At 42.7% G+C, this 26,013-nt stretch overlaps 15 non-coding genes across 15 annotated transcripts; all 15 read right to left on the reverse strand.

Annotated features, from left to right (window-relative positions):
- Positions 1-834: 834 nt before the first annotated feature.
- LOC134079403 (5S ribosomal RNA) lies at positions 835-953 on the reverse strand. Its single transcript, XR_009939035.1, has one exon. It is a non-coding gene; the product is annotated as a 5S ribosomal RNA (ribosomal RNA).
- A 1,617-nt stretch (positions 954-2,570) lies between these two features.
- LOC134079404 (5S ribosomal RNA) lies at positions 2,571-2,689 on the reverse strand. Its single transcript, XR_009939036.1, has one exon. It is a non-coding gene; the product is annotated as a 5S ribosomal RNA (ribosomal RNA).
- Positions 2,690-4,306: 1,617 nt separating this feature from the next.
- LOC134079405 (5S ribosomal RNA) lies at positions 4,307-4,425 on the reverse strand. Its single transcript, XR_009939037.1, has one exon. It is a non-coding gene; the product is annotated as a 5S ribosomal RNA (ribosomal RNA).
- A 1,615-nt stretch (positions 4,426-6,040) lies between these two features.
- On the reverse strand, positions 6,041-6,159 carry LOC134079406 (5S ribosomal RNA). Its single transcript, XR_009939038.1, has one exon. It is a non-coding gene; the product is annotated as a 5S ribosomal RNA (ribosomal RNA).
- Positions 6,160-7,778: 1,619 nt separating this feature from the next.
- LOC134079407 (5S ribosomal RNA) lies at positions 7,779-7,897 on the reverse strand. The gene has a single exon (XR_009939039.1). It is a non-coding gene; the product is annotated as a 5S ribosomal RNA (ribosomal RNA).
- Positions 7,898-9,514: 1,617 nt separating this feature from the next.
- On the reverse strand, positions 9,515-9,633 carry LOC134079408 (5S ribosomal RNA). The gene has a single exon (XR_009939040.1). It is a non-coding gene; the product is annotated as a 5S ribosomal RNA (ribosomal RNA).
- A 1,618-nt stretch (positions 9,634-11,251) lies between these two features.
- Positions 11,252-11,370, reverse strand: LOC134079409 (5S ribosomal RNA). The gene has a single exon (XR_009939041.1). It is a non-coding gene; the product is annotated as a 5S ribosomal RNA (ribosomal RNA).
- Positions 11,371-12,987: 1,617 nt separating this feature from the next.
- On the reverse strand, positions 12,988-13,106 carry LOC134079410 (5S ribosomal RNA). The gene has a single exon (XR_009939042.1). It is a non-coding gene; the product is annotated as a 5S ribosomal RNA (ribosomal RNA).
- A 1,617-nt stretch (positions 13,107-14,723) lies between these two features.
- LOC134079411 (5S ribosomal RNA) lies at positions 14,724-14,842 on the reverse strand. The gene has a single exon (XR_009939043.1). It is a non-coding gene; the product is annotated as a 5S ribosomal RNA (ribosomal RNA).
- Positions 14,843-16,458: 1,616 nt separating this feature from the next.
- On the reverse strand, positions 16,459-16,577 carry LOC134079412 (5S ribosomal RNA). The gene has a single exon (XR_009939044.1). It is a non-coding gene; the product is annotated as a 5S ribosomal RNA (ribosomal RNA).
- Positions 16,578-18,194: 1,617 nt separating this feature from the next.
- On the reverse strand, positions 18,195-18,313 carry LOC134079367 (5S ribosomal RNA). The gene has a single exon (XR_009939006.1). It is a non-coding gene; the product is annotated as a 5S ribosomal RNA (ribosomal RNA).
- Positions 18,314-19,931: 1,618 nt separating this feature from the next.
- Positions 19,932-20,050, reverse strand: LOC134079414 (5S ribosomal RNA). Its single transcript, XR_009939046.1, has one exon. It is a non-coding gene; the product is annotated as a 5S ribosomal RNA (ribosomal RNA).
- Positions 20,051-21,667: 1,617 nt separating this feature from the next.
- LOC134079415 (5S ribosomal RNA) lies at positions 21,668-21,786 on the reverse strand. The gene has a single exon (XR_009939047.1). It is a non-coding gene; the product is annotated as a 5S ribosomal RNA (ribosomal RNA).
- Positions 21,787-23,403: 1,617 nt separating this feature from the next.
- Positions 23,404-23,522, reverse strand: LOC134079416 (5S ribosomal RNA). The gene has a single exon (XR_009939048.1). It is a non-coding gene; the product is annotated as a 5S ribosomal RNA (ribosomal RNA).
- Positions 23,523-25,139: 1,617 nt separating this feature from the next.
- LOC134079372 (5S ribosomal RNA) lies at positions 25,140-25,258 on the reverse strand. Its single transcript, XR_009939010.1, has one exon. It is a non-coding gene; the product is annotated as a 5S ribosomal RNA (ribosomal RNA).
- Positions 25,259-26,013: the final 755 nt, after the last annotated feature.

Raw genomic sequence — 26,013 nt, forward strand, 5'->3', positions numbered from 1 at the left:
GGAGAAAGAAAAAACAACTGCTCCAAATGCAGTTCTCTACTGGTGTGCTAGAGTCACTGGCAGCCAATGATCCATACATGTCCAGATGTACACTAGCGACAGAAAGCGTGGCGCTCCCTCCGGCGACGGAGACGTGAATGAGCGCTTCTCCTTAGCGCACGGTTTATATAGGCCTTATAGGTAATAGTAGACACACGTCAATCGAATGCTGCATCTAATCCGACAACATAGGCTATGTAGTAGCAACTGCTGTCAAGCAAAACTTCATGAAGCACGCTGATATTAGCTTTTCATATATCAATTCGCTGTGCGTAAAAACAGGACCTTTGGTCACTCGCTCTACTTGGACATCCTGAAACGAGTAACCTACAGTTGTTCAGGAAAACACTACAATATCTGGGATGTCGAAGGCCATGCAGACTATAGGCTATTTTCCATACTCAGACAGTGTTGAAAAAATTACTTTGCAGCTCTTGGGCGAATGAACACAGCGAGACCGGGAATTGTACAACACGGTGAAAACTACATCGAAAACAAAGCTGTCACCCCAAAAAATAAGCTAAACATTCCAGATGAAAACAAGCACTAAAACTCCCCCAATCCGCCAGCTGTTTACAGTCAACTCGTGCAATTTTTTCCGACCTGTTGCTGGCTTAGCCTATATTTCCTACCTATGTATTTATTTATTTATTTATTTATGTATTTCTTTATTTTGCTTTCAAACGGAGGAAGCAAATATTCAAAGGGGTTGGAACGTCTACGTACTAGGGAGCAGGCACGCACAGACAGACAGCCTGAAAAAAAAAAAAAGTTTCACTGGCTGATGGAGAGAAAAGCTTACGGCACCTGGTATTCCCAGGCGGTCTCCCATCCAAGTACTAACCAGGCCCGACGCTGCTTAGCTTCCGAGATCGGACGAGATCGGGCGTGTTCAGCGTGGTATGGCCGTAAGCGAAAGCAACCGGCCAAAGTAACCTACTTAAAGCTCCCTAACCCGGGTTGGAGACGCGTGTGTTGTGAAAGGTGAGGTACGCTACATTGTGTTCAAGAAAACAAAGGCGCATTTTCCGCGTGGAGTTCAACTTTGAAAGTGAAGAATACAACAAATGGCATTTAAAACTTGGTAACATTTCCAATAACTGTTCCTTCTTTATCCTAAAAACGATGGGTACTGACAGAAGAGTTTGGTTAGGCAAGTGCACATACTTTACTCACAGTACAACATACATAGGGCAGCTTTATCTCTGATTAAAACGCTCACAGATTTGTTTAGAAGCTAAATAAATTGTAATGGTGACATAGCATGGCAAAAACCACTTGGTGTGTACACCATTTGAAACTACCACAAGTAAATTAGAAAATGTCACTGGAGTAAAAAAAAGCTCAGCTTTTCAAACAAAGATGATACTCAAAGCTAAGGAGAGAAATCAGTGTCTGGCCATGCATGAGAATATAAAACCACTAAGTATTTGATGGGATATAAAAAAAAAAAAATCTGTTTTTCTAAGCAGAGCGAAAACACAGGGGACGTTTCATTGGAGAGAACAGCCCTAATTTACAATTCATAAAATATGAGCTTCGTTTTAGAAACTTAGCCTCTCAATGAAAACAACGTACACATACCGGTCGGGATGCGGACGCTCCGAGTTGGGTCTCTGGCCAGTTAGGACTGCGCATTCAGGTCATGTGTTGTAAAGAGGGTTGTTTCGTGGATCCTCTTTGCTTCATCTTCGCCACGGAGAAAGAAAAAACAACTGCTCCAAATGCAGTTCTCTACTGGTGTGCTAGAGTCACTGGCAGCCAATGATCCATACATGTCCAGATGTACACTAGCGACAGAAAGCGTGGCGCTCCCTCCGGCGACGGAGACGTGAATGAGCGCTTCTCCTTAGCGCACGGTTTATATAGGCCTTATACGTAATAGTAGACACACGTCAATCGAATGCTGCATCTAATCCGACAACATAGGCTATGTAGTAGCAACTGCTGTCAAGCAAAACTTCATGAAGCACGCTGATATTAGCTTTTCATATATCAATTCGCTGTGCGTAAAAACAGGACCTTTGGTCACTCGCTCTACTTGGACATCCTGAAACGAGTAACCTACAGTTGTTCAGGAAAACACTACAATATCTGGGATGTCGAAGGCCATGCAGACTATAGGCTATTTTCCATACTCAGACAGTGTTGAAAAAATTACTTTGCAGCTCTTGGGCGAATGAACACAGCGAGACCGGGAATTGTACAACACGGTGAAAACTACATCGAAAACAAAGCTGTCACCCCAAAAAATAAGCTAAACATTCCAGATGAAAACAAGCACTAAAACTCCCCCAATCCGCCAGCTGTTTACAGTCAACTCGTGCAATTTTTTCCGACCTGTTGCTGGCTTAGCCTATATTTCCTACCTATGTATTTATTTATTTATTTATTTATGTATTTCTTTATTTTGCTTTCAAACGGAGGAAGCAAATATTCAAAGGGGTTGGAACGTCTACGTACTAGGGAGCAGGCACGCACAGACAGACAGCCTGAAAAAAAAAAAAGTTTCACTGGCTGATGGAGAGAAAAGCTTACGGCACCTGGTATTCCCAGGCGGTCTCCCATCCAAGTACTAACCAGGCCCGACGCTGCTTAGCTTCCGAGATCGGACGAGATCGGGCGTGTTCAGCGTGGTATGGCCGTAAGCGAAAGCAACCGGCCAAAGTAACCTACTTAAAGCTCCCTAACCCGGGTTGGAGACGCGTGTGTTGTGAAAGGTGAGGTACGCTACATTGTGTTCAAGAAAACAAAGGCGCATTTTCCGCGTGGAGTTCAACTTTGAAAGTGAAGAATACAACAAATGGCATTTAAAACTTGGTAACATTTCCAATAACTGTTCCTTCTTTATCCTAAAAACGATGGGTACTGACAGAAGAGTTTGGTTAGGCAAGTGCACATACTTTACTCACAGTACAACATACATAGGGCAGCTTTATCTCTGATTAAAACGCTCACAGATTTGTTTAGAAGCTAAATAAATTGTAATGGTGACATAGCATGGCAAAAACCACTTGGTGTGTACACCATTTGAAACTACCACAAGTAAATTAGAAAATGTCACTGGAGTAAAAAAAAGCTCAGCTTTTCAAACAAAGATGATACTCAAAGCTAAGGAGAGAAATCAGTGTCTGGCCATGCATGAGAATATAAAACCACTAAGTATTTGATGGGATATAAAAAAAAAAAAATCTGTTTTTCTAAGCAGAGCGAAAACACAGGGGACGTTTCATTGGAGAGAACAGCCCTAATTTACAATTCATAAAATATGAGCTTCGTTTTAGAAACTTAGCCTCTCAATGAAAACAACGTACACATACCGGTCGGGATGCGGACGCTCCGAGTTGGGTCTCTGGCCAGTTAGGACTGCGCATTCAGGTCATGTGTTGTAAAGAGGGTTGTTTCGTGGATCCTCTTTGCTTCATCTTCGCCACGGAGAAAGAAAAAACAACTGCTCCAAATGCAGTTCTCTACTGGTGTGCTAGAGTCACTGGCAGCCAATGATCCATACATGTCCAGATGTACACTAGCGACAGAAAGCGTGGCGCTCCCTCCGGCGACGGAGACGTGAATGAGCGCTTCTCCTTAGCGCACGGTTTATATAGGCCTTATACGTAATAGTAGACACACGTCAATCGAATGCTGCATCTAATCCGACAACATAGGCTATGTAGTAGCAACTGCTGTCAAGCAAAACTTCATGAAGCACGCTGATATTAGCTTTTCATATATCAATTCGCTGTGCGTAAAAACAGGACCTTTGGTCACTCGCTCTACTTGGACATCCTGAAACGAGTAACCTACAGTTGTTCAGGAAAACACTACAATATCTGGGATGTCGAAGGCCATGCAGACTATAGGCTATTTTCCATACTCAGACAGTGTTGAAAAAATTACTTTGCAGCTCTTGGGCGAATGAACACAGCGAGACCGGGAATTGTACAACACGGTGAAAACTACATCGAAAACAAAGCTGTCACCCCAAAAAATAAGCTAAACATTCCAGATGAAAACAAGCACTAAAACTCCCCCAATCCGCCAGCTGTTTACAGTCAACTCGTGCAATTTTTTCCGACCTGTTGCTGGCTTAGCCTATATTTCCTACCTATGTATTTATTTATTTATTTATTTATGTATTTCTTTATTTTGCTTTCAAACGGAGGAAGCAAATATTCAAAGGGGTTGGAACGTCTACGTACTAGGGAGCAGGCACGCACAGACAGACAGCCTGAAAAAAAAAAAAGTTTCACTGGCTGATGGAGAGAAAAGCTTACGGCACCTGGTATTCCCAGGCGGTCTCCCATCCAAGTACTAACCAGGCCCGACGCTGCTTAGCTTCCGAGATCGGACGAGATCGGGCGTGTTCAGCGTGGTATGGCCGTAAGCGAAAGCAACCGGCCAAAGTAACCTACTTAAAGCTCCCTAACCCGGGTTGGAGACGCGTGTGTTGTGAAAGGTGAGGTACGCTACATTGTGTTCAAGAAAACAAAGGCGCATTTTCCGCGTGGAGTTCAACTTTGAAAGTGAAGAATACAACAAATGGCATTTAAAACTTGGTAACATTTCCAATAACTGTTCCTTCTTTATCCTAAAAACGATGGGTACTGACAGAAGAGTTTGGTTAGGCAAGTGCACATACTTTACTCACAGTACAACATACATAGGGCAGCTTTATCTCTGATTAAAACGCTCACAGATTTGTTTAGAAGCTAAATAAATTGTAATGGTGACATAGCATGTCAAAAACCACTTGGTGTGTACACCATTTGAAACTACCACAAGTAAATTAGAAATGTCACTGGAGTAAAAAAAAGCTCAGCTTTTCAAACAAAGATGATACTCAAAGCTAAGGAGAGAAATCAGTGTCTGGCCATGCATGAGAATATAAAACCACTAAGTATTTGATGGGATATAAAAAAAAAAAATCTGTTTTTCTAAGCAGAGCGAAAACACAGGGGACGTTTCATTGGAGAGAACAGCCCTAATTTACAATTCATAAAATATGAGCTTCGTTTTAGAAACTTAGCCTCTCAATGAAAACAACGTACACATACCGGTCGGGATGCGGACGCTCCGAGTTGGGTCTCTGGCCAGTTAGGACTGCGCATTCAGGTCATGTGTTGTAAAGAGGGTTGTTTCGTGGATCCTCTTTGCTTCATCTTCGCCACGGAGAAAGAAAAAACAACTGCTCCAAATGCAGTTCTCTACTGGTGTGCTAGAGTCACTGGCAGCCAATGATCCATACATGTCCAGATGTACACTAGCGACAGAAAGCGTGGCGCTCCCTCCGGCGACGGAGACGTGAATGAGCGCTTCTCCTTAGCGCACGGTTTATATAGGCCTTATACGTAATAGTAGACACACGTCAATCGAATGCTGCATCTAATCCGACAACATAGGCTATGTAGTAGCAACTGCTGTCAAGCAAAACTTCATGAAGCACGCTGATATTAGCTTTTCATATATCAATTCGCTGTGCGTAAAAACAGGACCTTTGGTCACTCGCTCTACTTGGACATCCTGAAACGAGTAACCTACAGTTGTTCAGGAAAACACTACAATATCTGGGATGTCGAAGGCCATGCAGACTATAGGCTATTTTCCATACTCAGACAGTGTTGAAAAAATTACTTTGCAGCTCTTGGGCGAATGAACACAGCGAGACCGGGAATTGTACAACACGGTGAAAACTACATCGAAAACAAAGCTGTCACCCCAAAAAATAAGCTAAACATTCCAGATGAAAACAAGCACTAAAACTCCCCCAATCCGCCAGCTGTTTACAGTCAACTCGTGCAATTTTTTCCGACCTGTTGCTGGCTTAGCCTATATTTCCTACCTATGTATTTATTTATTTATTTATTTATGTATTTCTTTATTTTGCTTTCAAACGGAGGAAGCAAATATTCAAAGGGGTTGGAACGTCTACGTACTAGGGAGCAGGCACGCACAGACAGACAGCCTGAAAAAAAAAAAAGTTTCACTGGCTGATGGAGAGAAAAGCTTACGGCACCTGGTATTCCCAGGCGGTCTCCCATCCAAGTACTAACCAGGCCCGACGCTGCTTAGCTTCCGAGATCGGACGAGATCGGGCGTGTTCAGCGTGGTATGGCCGTAAGCGAAAGCAACCGGCCAAAGTAACCTACTTAAAGCTCCCTAACCCGGGTTGGAGACGCGTGTGTTGTGAAAGGTGAGGTACGCTACATTGTGTTCAAGAAAACAAAGGCGCATTTTCCGCGTGGAGTTCAACTTTGAAAGTGAAGAATACAACAAATGGCATTTAAAACTTGGTAACATTTCCAATAACTGTTCCTTCTTTATCCTAAAAACGATGGGTACTGACAGAAGAGTTTGGTTAGGCAAGTGCACATACTTTACTCACAGTACAACATACATAGGGCAGCTTTATCTCTGATTAAAACGCTCACAGATTTGTTTAGAAGCTAAATAAATTGTAATGGTGACATAGCATGTCAAAAACCACTTGGTGTGTACACCATTTGAAACTACCACAAGTAAATTAGAAAATGTCACTGGAGTAAAAAAAAAGCTCAGCTTTTCAAACAAAGATGATACTCAAAGCTAAGGAGAGAAATCAGTGTCTGGCCATGCATGAGAATATAAAACCACTAAGTATTTGATGGGATTTAAAAAAAAAAAAAATCCGTTTTTCTAAGCAGAGCGAAAACACAGGAGACGTTTCATTGGAGAGAACAGCCCTAATTTACAATTCATAAAATATGAGCTTCGTTTTAGAAACTTAGCCTCTCAATGAAAACAACGTACACATACCGGTCGGGATGCGGACGCTCCGAGTTGGGTCTCTGGCCAGTTAGGACTGCGCATTCAGGTCATGTGTTGTAAAGAGGGTTGTTTCGTGGATCCTCTTTGCTTCATCTTCGCCACGGAGAAAGAAAAAACAACTGCTCCAAATGCAGTTCTCTGCTGGTGTGCTAGAGTCACTGGCAGCCAATGATCCATACATGTCCAGATGTACACTAGCGACAGAAAGCGTGGCGCTCCCTCCGGCGACGGAGACGTGAATGAGCGCTTCTCCTTAGCGCACGGTTTATATAGGCCTTATACGTAATAGTAGACACACGTCAATCGAATGCTGCATCTAATCCGACAACATAGGCTATGTAGTAGCAACTGCTGTCAAGCAAAACTTCATGAAGCACGCTGATATTAGCTTTTCATATATCAATTCGCTGTGCGTAAAAACAGGACCTTTGGTCACTCGCTCTACTTGGACATCCTGAAACGAGTAACCTACAGTTGTTCAGGAAAACACTACAATATCTGGGATGTCGAAGGCCATGCAGACTATAGGCTATTTTCCATACTCAGACAGTGTTGAAAAAATTACTTTGCAGCTCTTGGGCGAATGAACACAGCGAGACCGGGAATTGTACAACACGGTGAAAACTACATCGAAAACAAAGCTGTCACCCCAAAAAATAAGCTAAACATTCCAGATGAAAACAAGCACTAAAACTCCCCCAATCCGCCAGCTGTTTACAGTCAACTCGTGCAATTTTTTCCGACCTGTTGCTGGCTTAGCCTATATTTCCTACCTATGTATTTATTTATTTATTTATTTATGTATTTCTTTATTTTGCTTTCAAACGGAGGAAGCAAATATTCAAAGGGGTTGGAACGTCTACGTACTAGGGAGCAGGCACGCACAGACAGACAGCCTGAAAAAAAAAAAAGTTTCACTGGCTGATGGAGAGAAAAGCTTACGGCACCTGGTATTCCCAGGCGGTCTCCCATCCAAGTACTAACCAGGCCCGACGCTGCTTAGCTTCCGAGATCGGACGAGATCGGGCGTGTTCAGCGTGGTATGGCCGTAAGCGAAAGCAACCGGCCAAAGTAACCTACTTAAAGCTCCCTAACCCGGGTTGGAGACGCGTGTGTTGTGAAAGGTGAGGTACGCTACATTGTGTTCAAGAAAACAAAGGCGCATTTTCCGCGTGGAGTTCAACTTTGAAAGTGAAGAATACAACAAATGGCATTTAAAACTTGGTAACATTTCCAATAACTGTTCCTTCTTTATCCTAAAAACGATGGGTACTGACAGAAGAGTTTGGTTAGGCAAGTGCACATACTTTACTCACAGTACAACATACATAGGGCAGCTTTATCTCTGATTAAAACGCTCACAGATTTGTTTAGAAGCTAAATAAATTGTAATGGTGACATAGCATGGCAAAAACCACTTGGTGTGTACACCATTTGAAACTACCACAAGTAAATTAGAAAATGTCACTGGAGTAAAAAAAAGCTCAGCTTTTCAAACAAAGATGATACTCAAAGCTAAGGAGAGAAATCAGTGTCTGGCCATGCATGAGAATATAAAACCACTAAGTATTTGATGGGATATAAAAAAAAAAAAATCTGTTTTTCTAAGCAGAGCGAAAACACAGGGGACGTTTCATTGGAGAGAACAGCCCTAATTTACAATTCATAAAATATGAGCTTCGTTTTAGAAACTTAGCCTCTCAATGAAAACAACGTACACATACCGGTCGGGATGCGGACGCTCCGAGTTGGGTCTCTGGCCAGTTAGGACTGCGCATTCAGGTCATGTGTTGTAAAGAGGGTTGTTTCGTGGATCCTCTTTGCTTCATCTTCGCCACGGAGAAAGAAAAAACAACTGCTCCAAATGCAGTTCTCTACTGGTGTGCTAGAGTCACTGGCAGCCAATGATCCATACATGTCCAGATGTACACTAGCGACAGAAAGCGTGGCGCTCCCTCCGGCGACGGAGACGTGAATGAGCGCTTCTCCTTAGCGCACGGTTTATATAGGCCTTATACGTAATAGTAGACACACGTCAATCGAATGCTGCATCTAATCCGACAACATAGGCTATGTAGTAGCAACTGCTGTCAAGCAAAACTTCATGAAGCACGCTGATATTAGCTTTTCATATATCAATTCGCTGTGCGTAAAAACAGGACCTTTGGTCACTCGCTCTACTTGGACATCCTGAAACGAGTAACCTACAGTTGTTCAGGAAAACACTACAATATCTGGGATGTCGAAGGCCATGCAGACTATAGGCTATTTTCCATACTCAGACAGTGTTGAAAAAATTACTTTGCAGCTCTTGGGCGAATGAACACAGCGAGACCGGGAATTGTACAACACGGTGAAAACTACATCGAAAACAAAGCTGTCACCCCAAAAAATAAGCTAAACATTCCAGATGAAAACAAGCACTAAAACTCCCCCAATCCGCCAGCTGTTTACAGTCAACTCGTGCAATTTTTTCCGACCTGTTGCTGGCTTAGCCTATATTTCCTACCTATGTATTTATTTATTTATTTATTTATGTATTTCTTTATTTTGCTTTCAAACGGAGGAAGCAAATATTCAAAGGGGTTGGAACGTCTACGTACTAGGGAGCAGGCACGCACAGACAGACAGCCTGAAAAAAAAAAAAGTTTCACTGGCTGATGGAGAGAAAAGCTTACGGCACCTGGTATTCCCAGGCGGTCTCCCATCCAAGTACTAACCAGGCCCGACGCTGCTTAGCTTCCGAGATCGGACGAGATCGGGCGTGTTCAGCGTGGTATGGCCGTAAGCGAAAGCAACCGGCCAAAGTAACCTACTTAAAGCTCCCTAACCCGGGTTGGAGACGCGTGTGTTGTGAAAGGTGAGGTACGCTACATTGTGTTCAAGAAAACAAAGGCGCATTTTCCGCGTGGAGTTCAACTTTGAAAGTGAAGAATACAACAAATGGCATTTAAAACTTGGTAACATTTCCAATAACTGTTCCTTCTTTATCCTAAAAACGATGGGTACTGACAGAAGAGTTTGGTTAGGCAAGTGCACATACTTTACTCACAGTACAACATACATAGGGCAGCTTTATCTCTGATTAAAACGCTCACAGATTTGTTTAGAAGCTAAATAAATTGTAATGGTGACATAGCATGTCAAAAACCACTTGGTGTGTACACCATTTGAAACTACCACAAGTAAATTAGAAAATGTCACTGGAGTAAAAAAAAGCTCAGCTTTTCAAACAAAGATGATACTCAAAGCTAAGGAGAGAAATCAGTGTCTGGCCATGCATGAGAATATAAAACCACTAAGTATTTGATGGGATTTAAAAAAAAAAAAAATCCGTTTTTCTAAGCAGAGCGAAAACACAGGAGACGTTTCATTGGAGAGAACAGCCCTAATTTACAATTCATAAAATATGAGCTTCGTTTTAGAAACTTAGCCTCTCAATGAAAACAACGTACACATACCGGTCGGGATGCGGACGCTCCGAGTTGGGTCTCTGGCCAGTTAGGACTGCGCATTCAGGTCATGTGTTGTAAAGAGGGTTGTTTCGTGGATCCTCTTTGCTTCATCTTCGCCACGGAGAAAGAAAAAACAACTGCTCCAAATGCAGTTCTCTACTGGTGTGCTAGAGTCACTGGCAGCCAATGATCCATACATGTCCAGATGTACACTAGCGACAGAAAGCGTGGCGCTCCCTCCGGCGACGGAGACGTGAATGAGCGCTTCTCCTTAGCGCACGGTTTATATAGGCCTTATACGTAATAGTAGACACACGTCAATCGAATGCTGCATCTAATCCGACAACATAGGCTATGTAGTAGCAACTGCTGTCAAGCAAAACTTCATGAAGCACGCTGATATTAGCTTTTCATATATCAATTCGCTGTGCGTAAAAACAGGACCTTTGGTCACTCGCTCTACTTGGACATCCTGAAACGAGTAACCTACAGTTGTTCAGGAAAACACTACAATATCTGGGATGTCGAAGGCCATGCAGACTATAGGCTATTTTCCATACTCAGACAGTGTTGAAAAAATTACTTTGCAGCTCTTGGGCGAATGAACACAGCGAGACCGGGAATTGTACAACACGGTGAAAACTACATCGAAAACAAAGCTGTCACCCCAAAAAATAAGCTAAACATTCCAGATGAAAACAAGCACTAAAACTCCCCCAATCCGCCAGCTGTTTACAGTCAACTCGTGCAATTTTTTCCGACCTGTTGCTGGCTTAGCCTATATTTCCTACCTATGTATTTATTTATTTATTTATTTATGTATTTCTTTATTTTGCTTTCAAACGGAGGAAGCAAATATTCAAAGGGGTTGGAACGTCTACGTACTAGGGAGCAGGCACGCACAGACAGACAGCCTGAAAAAAAAAAAAGTTTCACTGGCTGATGGAGAGAAAAGCTTACGGCACCTGGTATTCCCAGGCGGTCTCCCATCCAAGTACTAACCAGGCCCGACGCTGCTTAGCTTCCGAGATCGGACGAGATCGGGCGTGTTCAGCGTGGTATGGCCGTAAGCGAAAGCAACCGGCCAAAGTAACCTACTTAAAGCTCCCTAACCCGGGTTGGAGACGCGTGTGTTGTGAAAGGTGAGGTACGCTACATTGTGTTCAAGAAAACAAAGGCGCATTTTCCGCGTGGAGTTCAACTTTGAAAGTGAAGAATACAACAAATGGCATTTAAAACTTGGTAACATTTCCAATAACTGTTCCTTCTTTATCCTAAAAACGATGGGTACTGACAGAAGAGTTTGGTTAGGCAAGTGCACATACTTTACTCACAGTACAACATACATAGGGCAGCTTTATCTCTGATTAAAACGCTCACAGATTTGTTTAGAAGCTAAATAAATTGTAATGGTGACATAGCATGGCAAAAACCACTTGGTGTGTACACCATTTGAAACTACCACAAGTAAATTAGAAAATGTCACTGGAGTAAAAAAAAGCTCAGCTTTTCAAACAAAGATGATACTCAAAGCTAAGGAGAGAAATCAGTGTCTGGCCATGCATGAGAATATAAAACCACTAAGTATTTGATGGGATATAAAAAAAAAAAAATCTGTTTTTCTAAGCAGAGCGAAAACACAGGGGACGTTTCATTGGAGAGAACAGCCCTAATTTACAATTCATAAAATATGAGCTTCGTTTTAGAAACTTAGCCTCTCAATGAAAACAACGTACACATACCGGTCGGGATGCGGACGCTCCGAGTTGGGTCTCTGGCCAGTTAGGACTGCGCATTCAGGTCATGTGTTGTAAAGAGGGTTGTTTCGTGGATCCTCTTTGCTTCATCTTCGCCACGGAGAAAGAAAAAACAACTGCTCCAAATGCAGTTCTCTACTGGTGTGCTAGAGTCACTGGCAGCCAATGATCCATACATGTCCAGATGTACACTAGCGACAGAAAGCGTGGCGCTCCCTCCGGCGACGGAGACGTGAATGAGCGCTTCTCCTTAGCGCACGGTTTATATAGGCCTTATACGTAATAGTAGACACACGTCAATCGAATGCTGCATCTAATCCGACAACATAGGCTATGTAGTAGCAACTGCTGTCAAGCAAAACTTCATGAAGCACGCTGATATTAGCTTTTCATATATCAATTCGCTGTGCGTAAAAACAGGACCTTTGGTCACTCGCTCTACTTGGACATCCTGAAACGAGTAACCTACAGTTGTTCAGGAAAACACTACAATATCTGGGATGTCGAAGGCCATGCAGACTATAGGCTATTTTCCATACTCAGACAGTGTTGAAAAAATTACTTTGCAGCTCTTGGGCGAATGAACACAGCGAGACCGGGAATTGTACAACACGGTGAAAACTACATCGAAAACAAAGCTGTCACCCCAAAAAATAAGCTAAACATTCCAGATGAAAACAAGCACTAAAACTCCCCCAATCCGCCAGCTGTTTACAGTCAACTCGTGCAATTTTTTCCGACCTGTTGCTGGCTTAGCCTATATTTCCTACCTATGTATTTATTTATTTATTTATTTATGTATTTCTTTATTTTGCTTTCAAACGGAGGAAGCAAATATTCAAAGGGGTTGGAACGTCTACGTACTAGGGAGCAGGCACGCACAGACAGACAGCCTGAAAAAAAAAAAAGTTTCACTGGCTGATGGAGAGAAAAGCTTACGGCACCTGGTATTCCCAGGCGGTCTCCCATCCAAGTACTAACCAGGCCCGACGCTGCTTAGCTTCCGAGATCGGACGAGATCGGGCGTGTTCAGCGTGGTATGGCCGTAAGCGAAAGCAACCGGCCAAAGTAACCTACTTAAAGCTCCCTAACCCGGGTTGGAGACGCGTGTGTTGTGAAAGGTGAGGTACGCTACATTGTGTTCAAGAAAACAAAGGCGCATTTTCCGCGTGGAGTTCAACTTTGAAAGTGAAGAATACAACAAATGGCATTTAAAACTTGGTAACATTTCCAATAACTGTTCCTTCTTTATCCTAAAAACGATGGGTACTGACAGAAGAGTTTGGTTAGGCAAGTGCACATACTTTACTCACAGTACAACATACATAGGGCAGCTTTATCTCTGATTAAAACGCTCACAGATTTGTTTAGAAGCTAAATAAATTGTAATGGTGACATAGCATGTCAAAAACCACTTGGTGTGTACACCATTTGAAACTACCACAAGTAAATTAGAAAATGTCACTGGAGTAAAAAAAAGCTCAGCTTTTCAAACAAAGATGATACTCAAAGCTAAGGAGAGAAATCAGTGTCTGGCCATGCATGAGAATATAAAACCACTAAGTATTTGATGGGATATTAAAAAAAAAAAATCTGTTTTTCTAAGCAGAGCGAAAACACAGGGGACGTTTCATTGGAGAGAACAGCCCTAATTTACAATTCATAAAATATGAGCTTCGTTTTAGAAACTTAGCCTCTCAATGAAAACAACGTACACATACCGGTCGGGATGCGGACGCTCCGAGTTGGGTCTCTGGCCAGTTAGGACTGCGCATTCAGGTCATGTGTTGTAAAGAGGGTTGTTTCGTGGATCCTCTTTGCTTCATCTTCGCCACGGAGAAAGAAAAAACAACTGCTCCAAATGCAGTTCTCTACTGGTGTGCTAGAGTCACTGGCAGCCAATGATCCATACATGTCCAGATGTACACTAGCGACAGAAAGCGTGGCGCTCCCTCCGGCGACGGAGACGTGAATGAGCGCTTCTCCTTAGCGCACGGTTTATATAGGCCTTATACGTAATAGTAGACACACGTCAATCGAATGCTGCATCTAATCCGACAACATAGGCTATGTAGTAGCAACTGCTGTCAAGCAAAACTTCATGAAGCACGCTGATATTAGCTTTTCATATATCAATTCGCTGTGCGTAAAAACAGGACCTTTGGTCACTCGCTCTACTTGGACATCCTGAAACGAGTAACCTACAGTTGTTCAGGAAAACACTACAATATCTGGGATGTCGAAGGCCATGCAGACTATAGGCTATTTTCCATACTCAGACAGTGTTGAAAAAATTACTTTGCAGCTCTTGGGCGAATGAACACAGCGAGACCGGGAATTGTACAACACGGTGAAAACTACATCGAAAACAAAGCTGTCACCCCAAAAAATAAGCTAAACATTCCAGATGAAAACAAGCACTAAAACTCCCCCAATCCGCCAGCTGTTTACAGTCAACTCGTGCAATTTTTTCCGACCTGTTGCTGGCTTAGCCTATATTTCCTACCTATGTATTTATTTATTTATTTATTTATGTATTTCTTTATTTTGCTTTCAAACGGAGGAAGCAAATATTCAAAGGGGTTGGAACGTCTACGTACTAGGGAGCAGGCACGCACAGACAGACAGCCTGAAAAAAAAAAAAGTTTCACTGGCTGATGGAGAGAAAAGCTTACGGCACCTGGTATTCCCAGGCGGTCTCCCATCCAAGTACTAACCAGGCCCGACGCTGCTTAGCTTCCGAGATCGGACGAGATCGGGCGTGTTCAGCGTGGTATGGCCGTAAGCGAAAGCAACCGGCCAAAGTAACCTACTTAAAGCTCCCTAACCCGGGTTGGAGACGCGTGTGTTGTGAAAGGTGAGGTACGCTACATTGTGTTCAAGAAAACAAAGGCGCATTTTCCGCGTGGAGTTCAACTTTGAAAGTGAAGAATACAACAAATGGCATTTAAAACTTGGTAACATTTCCAATAACTGTTCCTTCTTTATCCTAAAAACGATGGGTACTGACAGAAGAGTTTGGTTAGGCAAGTGCACATACTTTACTCACAGTACAACATACATAGGGCAGCTTTATCTCTGATTAAAACGCTCACAGATTTGTTTAGAAGCTAAATAAATTGTAATGGTGACATAGCATGTCAAAAACCACTTGGTGTGTACACCATTTGAAACTACCACAAGTAAATTAGAAAATGTCACTGGAGTAAAAAAAAGCTCAGCTTTTCAAACAAAGATGATACTCAAAGCTAAGGAGAGAAATCAGTGTCTGGCCATGCATGAGAATATAAAACCACTAAGTATTTGATGGGATATAAAAAAAAAAAATCTGTTTTTCTAAGCAGAGCGAAAACACAGGGGACGTTTCATTGGAGAGAACAGCCCTAATTTACAATTCATAAAATATGAGCTTCGTTTTAGAAACTTAGCCTCTCAATGAAAACAACGTACACATACCGGTCGGGATGCGGACGCTCCGAGTTGGGTCTCTGGCCAGTTAGGACTGCGCATTCAGGTCATGTGTTGTAAAGAGGGTTGTTTCGTGGATCCTCTTTGCTTCATCTTCGCCACGGAGAAAGAAAAAACAACTGCTCCAAATGCAGTTCTCTACTGGTGTGCTAGAGTCACTGGCAGCCAATGATCCATACATGTCCAGATGTACACTAGCGACAGAAAGCGTGGCGCTCCCTCCGGCGACGGAGACGTGAATGAGCGCTTCTCCTTAGCGCACGGTTTATATAGGCCTTATACGTAATAGTAGACACACGTCAATCGAATGCTGCATCTAATCCGACAACATAGGCTATGTAGTAGCAACTGCTGTCAAGCAAAACTTCATGAAGCACGCTGATATGAGCTTTTCATATATCAATTCGCTGTGCGTAAAAACAGGACCTTTGGTCACTCGCTCTACTTGGACATCCTGAAACGAGTAACCTACAGTTGTTCAGGAAAACACTACAATATCTGGGATGTCGAAGGCCATGCAGACTATAGGCTATTTTCCATACTCAGACAGTGTTGAAAAAATTACTTTGCAGCTCTTGGGCGAATGAACACAGCGAGACCGGGAATTGTACAACACGGTGAAAACTACATCGAAAACAAAGCTGTCACCCCAAAAAATAAGCTAAACATTCCAGATGAAAACAAGCACTAAAACTCCCCCAATCCGCCAGCTGTTTACAGTCAACTCGTGCAATTTTTTCCGACCTGTTGCTGGCTTAGCCTATATTTCCTACCTATGTATTTATTTATTTATTTATTTATGTATTTCTTTATTTTGCTTTCAAACGGAGGAAGCAAATATTCAAAGGGGTTGGAACGTCTACGTACTAGGGAGCAGGCACGCACAGACAGACAGCCTGAAAAAAAAAAAAGTTTCACTGGCTGATGGAGAGAAAAGCTTACGGCACCTGGTATTCCCAGGCGGTCTCCCATCCAAGTACTAACCAGGCCCGACGCTGCTTAGCTTCCGAGATCGGACGAGATCGGGCGTGTTCAGCGTGGTATGGCCGTAAGCGAAAGCAACCGGCCAAAGTAACCTACTTAAAGCTCCCTAACCCGGGTTGGAGACGCGTGTGTTGTGAAAGGTGAGGTACGCTACATTGTGTTCAAGAAAACAAAGGCGCATTTTCCGCGTGGAGTTCAACTTTGAAAGTGAAGAATACAACAAATGGCATTTAAAACTTGGTAACATTTCCAATAACTGTTCCTTCTTTATCCTAAAAACGATGGGTACTGACAGAAGAGTTTGGTTAGGCAAGTGCACATACTTTACTCACAGTACAACATACATAGGGCAGCTTTATCTCTGATTAAAACGCTCACAGATTTGTTTAGAAGCTAAATAAATTGTAATGGTGACATAGCATGTCAAAAACCACTTGGTGTGTACACCATTTGAAACTACCACAAGTAAATTAGAAAATGTCACTGGAGTAAAAAAAAGCTCAGCTTTTCAAACAAAGATGATACTCAAAGCTAAGGAGAGAAATCAGTGTCTGGCCATGCATGAGAATATAAAACCACTAAGTATTTGATGGGATATAAAAAAAAAAAAATCTGTTTTTCTAAGCAGAGCGAAAACACAGGGGACGTTTCATTGGAGAGAACAGCCCTAATTTACAATTCATAAAATATGAGCTTCGTTTTAGAAACTTAGCCTCTCAATGAAAACAACGTACACATACCGGTCGGGATGCGGACGCTCCGAGTTGGGTCTCTGGCCAGTTAGGACTGCGCATTCAGGTCATGTGTTGTAAAGAGGGTTGTTTCGTGGATCCTCTTTGCTTCATCTTCGCCACGGAGAAAGAAAAAACAACTGCTCCAAATGCAGTTCTCTACTGGTGTGCTAGAGTCACTGGCAGCCAATGATCCATACATGTCCAGATGTACACTAGCGACAGAAAGCGTGGCGCTCCCTCCGGCGACGGAGACGTGAATGAGCACTTCTCCTTAGCGCACGGTTTATATAGGCCTTATACGTAATAGTAGACACACGTCAATCGAATGCTGCATCTAATCCGACAACATAGGCTATGTAGTAGCAACTGCTGTCAAGCAAAACTTCATGAAGCACGCTGATATTAGCTTTTCATATATCAATTCGCTGTGCGTAAAAACAGGACCTTTGGTCACTCGCTCTACTTGGACATCCTGAAACGAGTAACCTACAATTGTTCAGGAAAACACTACAATATCTGGGATGTCGAAGGCCATGCAGACTATAGGCTATTTTCCATACTCAGACAGTGTTGAAAAAATTACTTTGCAGCTCTTGGGCGAATGAACACAGCGAGACCGGGAATTGTACAACACGGTGAAAACTACATCGAAAACAAAGCTGTCACCCCAAAAAATAAGCTAAACATTCCAGATGAAAACAAGCACTAAAACTCCCCCAATCCGCCAGCTGTTTACAGTCAACTCGTGCAATTTTTTCCGACCTGTTGCTGGCTTAGCCTATATTTCCTACCTATGTATTTATTTATTTATTTATTTATGTATTTCTTTATTTTGCTTTCAAACGGAGGAAGCAAATATTCAAAGGGGTTGGAACGTCTACGTACTAGGGAGCAGGCACGCACAGACAGACAGCCTGAAAAAAAAAAAAGTTTCACTGGATGATGGAGAGAAAAGCTTACGGCACCTGGTATTCCCAGGCGGTGTCCCATCCAAGTACTAACCAGGCCCGACGCTGCTTAGCTTCCGAGATCGGACGAGATCGGGCGTGTTCAGCGTGGTATGGCCGTAAGCGAAAGCAACCGGCCAAAGTAACCTACTTAAAGCTCCCTAACCCGGGTTGGAGACGCGTGTGTTGTGAAAGGTGAGGTACGCTACATTGTGTTCAAGAAAACAAAGGCGCATTTTCCGCGTGGAGTTCAACTTTGAAAGTGAAGAATACAACAAATGGCATTTAAAACTTGGTAACATTTCCAATAACTGTTCCTTCTTTATCCTAAAAACGATGGGTACTGACAGAAGAGTTTGGTTAGGCAAGTGCACCTACTTTACTCACAGTACAACATACATAGGGCAGCTTTATCTCTGATTAAAACGCTCACAGATTTGTTTAGAAGCTAAATAAATTGTAATGGTGACATAGCATGTCAAAAACCACTTGGTGTGTACACCATTTGAAACTACCACAAGTAAATTAGAAAATGTCACTGGAGTAAAAAAAAGCTCAGCTTTTCAAACAAAGATGATACTCAAAGCTAAGGAGAGAAATCAGTGTCTGGCCATGCATGAGAATATAAAACCACTAAGTATTTGATGGGATATAAAAAAAAAAAAAATCTGTTTTTCTAAGCAGAGCGAAAACACAGGGGACGTTTCATTGGAGAGAACAGCCCTAATTTACAATTCATAAAATATGAGCTTCGTTTTAGAAACTTAGCCTCTCAATGAAAACAACGTACACATACCGGTCGGGATGCGGACGCTCCGAGTTGGGTCTCTGGCCAGTTAGGACTGCGCATTCAGGTCATGTGTTGTAAAGAGGGTTGTTTCGTGGATCCTCTTTGCTTCATCTTCGCCACGGAGAAAGAAAAAACAACTGCTCCAAATGCAGTTCTCTACTGGTGTGCTAGAGTCACTGGCAGCCAATGATCCATACATGTCCAGATGTACACTAGCGACAGAAAGCGTGGCGCTCCCTCCGGCGACGGAGACGTGAATGAGCGCTTCTCCTTAGCGCACGGTTTATATAGGCCTTATACGTAATAGTAGACACACGTCAATCGAATGCTGCATCTAATCCGACAACATAGGCTATGTAGTAGCAACTGCTGTCAAGCAAAACTTCATGAAGCACGCTGATATTAGCTTTTCATATATCAATTCGCTGTGCGTAAAAACAGGACCTTTGGTCACTCGCTCTACTTGGACATCCTGAAACGAGTAACCTACAGTTGTTCAGGAAAACACTACAATATCTGGGATGTCGAAGGCCATGCAGACTATAGGCTATTTTCCATACTCAGACAGTGTTGAAAAAATTACTTTGCAGCTCTTGGGCGAATGAACACAGCGAGACCGGGAATTGTACAACACGGTGAAAACTACATCGAAAACAAAGCTGTCACCCCAAAAAATAAGCTAAACATTCCAGATGAAAACAAGCACTAAAACTCCCCCAATCCGCCAGCTGTTTACAGTCAACTCGTGCAATTTTTTCCGACCTGTTGCTGGCTTAGCCTATATTTCCTACCTATGTATTTATTTATTTATTTATTTATGTATTTCTTTATTTTGCTTTCAAACGGAGGAAGCAAATATTCAAAGGGGTTGGAACGTCTACGTACTAGGGAGCAGGCACGCACAGACAGACAGCCTGAAAAAAAAAAAAGTTTCACTGGCTGATGGAGAGAAAAGCTTACGGCACCTGGTATTCCCAGGCGGTCTCCCATCCAAGTACTAACCAGGCCCGACGCTGCTTAGCTTCCGAGATCGGACGAGATCGGGCGTGTTCAGCGTGGTATGGCCGTAAGCGAAAGCAACCGGCCAAAGTAACCTACTTAAAGCTCCCTAACCCGGGTTGGAGACGCGTGTGTTGTGAAAGGTGAGGTACGCTACATTGTGTTCAAGAAAACAAAGGCGCATTTTCCGCGTGGAGTTCAACTTTGAAAGTGAAGAATACAACAAATGGCATTTAAAACTTGGTAACATTTCCAATAACTGTTCCTTCTTTATCCTAAAAACGATGGGTACTGACAGAAGAGTTTGGTTAGGCAAGTGCACATACTTTACTCACAGTACAACATACATAGGGCAGCTTTATCTCTGATTAAAACGCTCACAGATTTGTTTAGAAGCTAAATAAATTGTAATGGTGACATAGCATGGCAAAAACCACTTGGTGTGTACACCATTTGAAACTACCACAAGTAAATTAGAAAATGTCACTGGAGTAAAAAAAAGCTCAGCTTTTCAAACAAAGATGATACTCAAAGCTAAGGAGAGAAATCAGTGTCTGGCCATGCATGAGAATATAAAACCACTAAGTATTTGATGGGATATAAAAAAAAAAAAATCCGTTTTTCTAAGCAGAGCGAAAACACAGGAGACGTTTCATTGGAGAGAACAGCCCTAATTTACAATTCATAAAATATGAGCTTCGTTTTAGAAACTTAGCCTCTCAATAAAAACAACGTACACATACCGGTCGGGATGCGGACACTCCGAGTTGGGTCTCTAGCCAGTAAGGACTGCGCATTCAGGTCATGTGTTGTAAAGAGGGTTGTTTCGTGGATCCTCTTTGCTTCATCTTCGCCACGGAGAAAGAAAAAACAACTGCTCCTAATGCAGTTCTCTACTGGTGTGCTAGAGTCACTGGCAGCCAATGATCCATACATGTCCAGATGTACACTAGCGACAGAAAGCGTGGCGCTCCCTCCGGCGACGGAGACGTGAATGAGCGCTTCTCCTTAGCGCACGGTTTATATAGGCCTTATACGTAATAGTAGACACACGTCAATCGAATGCTGCATCTAATCCGACAACATAGGCTATGTAGTAGCAACTGCTGTCAAGCAAAACTTCATGAAGCACGCTGATATTAGCTTTTCATATATCAATTCGCTGTGCGTAAAAACAGGACCTTTGGTCACTCGCTCTACTTGGACATCCTGAAACGAGTAACCTACAGTTGTTCAGGAAAACACTACAATATCTGGGATGTCGAAGGCCATGCAGACTATAGGCTATTTTCCATACTCAGACAGTGTTGAAAAAATTACTTTGCAGCTCTTGGGCGAATGAACACAGCGAGACCGGGAATTGTACAACACGGTGAAAACTACATCGAAAACAAAGCTGTCACCCCAAAAAATAAGCTAAACATTCCAGATGAAAACAAGCACTAAAACTCCCCCAATCCGCCAGCTGTTTACAGTCAACTCGTGCAATTTTTTCCGACCTGTTGCTGGCTTAGCCTATATTTCCTACCTATGTATTTATTTATTTATTTATTTATGTATTTCTTTATTTTGCTTTCAAACGGAGGAAGCAAATATTCAAAGGGGTTGGAACGTCTACGTACTAGGGAGCAGGCACGCACAGACAGACAGCCTGAAAAAAAAAAAAGTTTCACTGGCTGATGGAGAGAAAAGCTTACGGCACCTGGTATTCCCAGGCGGTCTCCCATCCAAGTACTAACCAGGCCCGACGCTGCTTAGCTTCCGAGATCGGACGAGATCGGGCGTGTTCAGCGTGGTATGGCCGTAAGCGAAAGCAACCGGCCAAAGTAACCTACTTAAAGCTCCCTAACCCGGGTTGGAGACGCGTGTGTTGTGAAAGGTGAGGTACGCTACATTGTGTTCAAGAAAACAAAGGCGCATTTTCCGCGTGGAGTTCAACTTTGAAAGTGAAGAATACAACAAATGGCATTTAAAACTTGGTAACATTTCCAATAACTGTTCCTTCTTTATCCTAAAAACGATGGGTACTGACAGAAGAGTTTGGTTAGGCAAGTGCACATACTTTACTCACAGTACAACATACATAGGGCAGCTTTATCTCTGATTAAAACGCTCACAGATTTGTTTAGAAGCTAAATAAATTGTAATGGTGACATAGCATGTCAAAAACCACTTGGTGTGTACACCATTTGAAACTACCACAAGTAAATTAGAAAATGTCACTGGAGTAAAAAAAAGCTCAGCTTTTCAAACAAAGATGATACTCAAAGCTAAGGAGAGAAATCAGTGTCTGGCCATGCATGAGAATATAAAACCACTAAGTATTTGATGGGATATAAAAAAAAAAAAATCTGTTTTTCTAAGCAGAGCGAAAACACAGGGGACGTTTCATTGGAGAGAACAGCCCTAATTTACAATTCATAAAATATGAGCTTCGTTTTAGAAACTTAGCCTCTCAATGAAAACAACGTACACATACCGGTCGGGATGCGGACGCTCCGAGTTGGGTCTCTGGCCAGTTAGGACTGCGCATTCAGGTCATGTGTTGTAAAGAGGGTTGTTTCGTGGATCCTCTTTGCTTCATCTTCGCCACGGAGAAAGAAAAAACAACTGCTCCAAATGCAGTTCTCTACTGGTGTGCTAGAGTCACTGGCAGCCAATGATCCATACATGTCCAGATGTACACTAGCGACAGAAAGCGTGGCGCTCCCTCCGGCGACGGAGACGTGAATGAGCGCTTCTCCTTAGCGCACGGTTTATATAGGCCTTATACGTAATAGTAGACACACGTCAATCGAATGCTGCATCTAATCCGACAACATAGGCTATGTAGTAGCAACTGCTGTCAAGCAAAACTTCATGAAGCACGCTGATATTAGCTTTTCATATATCAATTCGCTGTGCGTAAAAACAGGACCTTTGGTCACTCGCTCTACTTGGACATCCTGAAACGAGTAACCTACAGTTGTTCAGGAAAACACTACAATATCTGGGATGTCGAAGGCCATGCAGACTATAGGCTATTTTCCATACTCAGACAGTGTTGAAAAAATTACTTTGCAGCTCTTGGGCGAATGAACACAGCGAGACCGGGAATTGTACAACACGGTGAAAACTACATCGAAAACAAAGCTGTCACCCCAAAAAATAAGCTAAACATTCCAGATGAAAACAAGCACTAAAACTCCCCCAATCCGCCAGCTGTTTACAGTCAACTCGTGCAATTTTTTCCGACCTGTTGCTGGCTTAGCCTATATTTCCTACCTATGTATTTATTTATTTATTTATTTATGTATTTCTTTATTTTGCTTTCAAACGGAGGAAGCAAATATTCAAAGGGGTTGGAACGTCTACGTACTAGGGAGCAGGCACGCACAGACAGACAGCCTGAAAAAAAAAAAAGTTTCACTGGCTGATGGAGAGAAAAGCTTACGGCACCTGGTATTCCCAGGCGGTCTCCCATCCAAGTACTAACCAGGCCCGACGCTGCTTAGCTTCCGAGATCGGACGAGATCGGGCGTGTTCAGCGTGGTATGGCCGTAAGCGAAAGCAACCGGCCAAAGTAACCTACTTAAAGCTCCCTAACCCGGGTTGGAGACGCGTGTGTTGTGAAAGGTGAGGTACGCTACATTGTGTTCAAGAAAACAAAGGCGCATTTTCCGCGTGGAGTTCAACTTTGAAAGTGAAGAATACAACAAATGGCATTTAAAACTTGGTAACATTTCCAATAACTGTTCCTTCTTTATCCTAAAAACGATGGGTACTGACAGAAGAGTTTGGTTAGGCAAGTGCACATACTTTACTCACAGTACAACATACATAGGGCAGCTTTATCTCTGATTAAAACGCTCACAGATTTGTTTAGAAGCTAAATAAATTGTAATGGTGACATAGCATGTCAAAAACCACTTGGTGTGTACACCATTTGAAACTACCACAAGTAAATTAGAAAATGTCACTGGAGTAAAAAAAAGCTCAGCTTTTCAAACAAAGATGATACTCAAAGCTAAGGAGAGAAATCAGTGTCTGGCCATGCATGAGAATATAAAACCACTAAGTATTTGATGGGATATAAAAAAAAAAAAATCTGTTTTTCTAAGCAGAGCGAAAACACAGGGGACGTTTCATTGGAGAGAACAGCCCTAATTTACAATTCATAAAATATGAGCTTCGTTTTAGAAACTTAGCCTCTCAATGAAAACAACGTACACATACCGGTCGGGATGCGGACGCTCCGAGTTGGGTCTCTGGCCAGTTAGGACTGCGCATTCAGGTCATGTGTTGTAAAGAGGGTTGTTTCGTGGATCCTCTTTGCTTCATCTTCGCCACGGAGAAAGAAAAAACAACTGCTCCAAATGCAGTTCTCTACTGGTGTGCTAGAGTCACTGGCAGCCAATGATCCATACATGTCCAGATGTACACTAGCGACAGAAAGCGTGGCGCTCCCTCCGGCGACGGAGACGTGAATGAGCGCTTCTCCTTAGCGCACGGTTTATATAGGCCTTATACGTAATAGTAGACACACGTCAATCGAATGCTGCATCTAATCCGACAACATAGGCTATGTAGTAGCAACTGCTGTCAAGCAAAACTTCATGAAGCACGCTGATATTAGCTTTTCATATATCAATTCGCTGTGCGTAAAAACAGGACCTTTGGTCACTCGCTCTACTTGGACATCCTGAAACGAGTAACCTACAGTTGTTCAGGAAAACACTACAATATCTGGGATGTCGAAGGCCATGCAGACTATAGGCTATTTTCCATACTCAGACAGTGTTGAAAAAATTACTTTGCAGCTCTTGGGCGAATGAACACAGCGAGACCGGGAATTGTACAACACGGTGAAAACTACATCGAAAACAAAGCTGTCACCCCAAAAAATAAGCTAAACATTCCAGATGAAAACAAGCACTAAAACTCCCCCAATCCGCCAGCTGTTTACAGTCAACTCGTGCAATTTTTTCCGACCTGTTGCTGGCTTAGCCTATATTTCCTACCTATGTATTTATTTATTTATTTATTTATGTATTTCTTTATTTTGCTTTCAAACGGAGGAAGCAAATATTCAAAGGGGTTGGAACGTCTACGTACTAGGGAGCAGGCACGCACAGACAGACAGCCTGAAAAAAAAAAAAGTTTCACTGGCTGATGGAGAGAAAAGCTTACGGCACCTGGTATTCCCAGGCGGTCTCCCATCCAAGTACTAACTAGGCCCGACGCTGCTTAGCTTCCGAGATCGGACGAGATCGGGCGTGTTCAGCGTGGTATGGCCGTAAGCGAAAGCAACCGGCCAAAGTAACCTACTTAAAGCTCCCTAACCCGGGTTGGAGACGCGTGTGTTGTGAAAGGTGAGGTACGCTACATTGTGTTCAAGAAAACAAAGGCGCATTTTCCGCGTGGAGTTCAACTTTGAAAGTGAAGAATACAACAAATGGCATTTAAAACTTGGTAACATTTCCAATAACTGTTCCTTCTTTATCCTAAAAACGATGGGTACTGACAGAAGAGTTTGGTTAGGCAAGTGCACATACTTTACTCACAGTACAACATACATAGGGCAGCTTTATCTCTGATTAAAACGCTCACAGATTTGTTTAGAAGCTAAATAAATTGTAATGGTGACATAGCATGTCAAAAACCACTTGGTGTGTACACCATTTGAAACTACCACAAGTAAATTAGAAAATGTCACTGGAGTAAAAAAAAGCTCAGCTTTTCAAACAAAGATGATACTCAAAGCTAAGGAGAGAAATCAGTGTCTGGCCATGCATGAGAATATAAAACCACTAAGTATTTGATGGGATATAAAAAAAAAAAAATCTGTTTTTCTAAGCAGAGCGAAAACACAGGGGACGTTTCATTGGAGAGAACAGCCCTAATTTACAATTCATAAAATATGAGCTTCGTTTTAGAAACTTAGCCTCTCAATGAAAACAACGTACACATACCGGTCGGGATGCGGACGCTCCGAGTTGGGTCTCTGGCCAGTTAGGACTGCGCATTCAGGTCATGTGTTGTAAAGAGGGTTGTTTC

This window comes from Sardina pilchardus, chromosome 4, assembly GCF_963854185.1.
Source record: "Sardina pilchardus chromosome 4, fSarPil1.1, whole genome shotgun sequence".
Classification (NCBI taxonomy): domain Eukaryota; kingdom Metazoa; phylum Chordata; class Actinopteri; order Clupeiformes; family Clupeidae; genus Sardina; species Sardina pilchardus.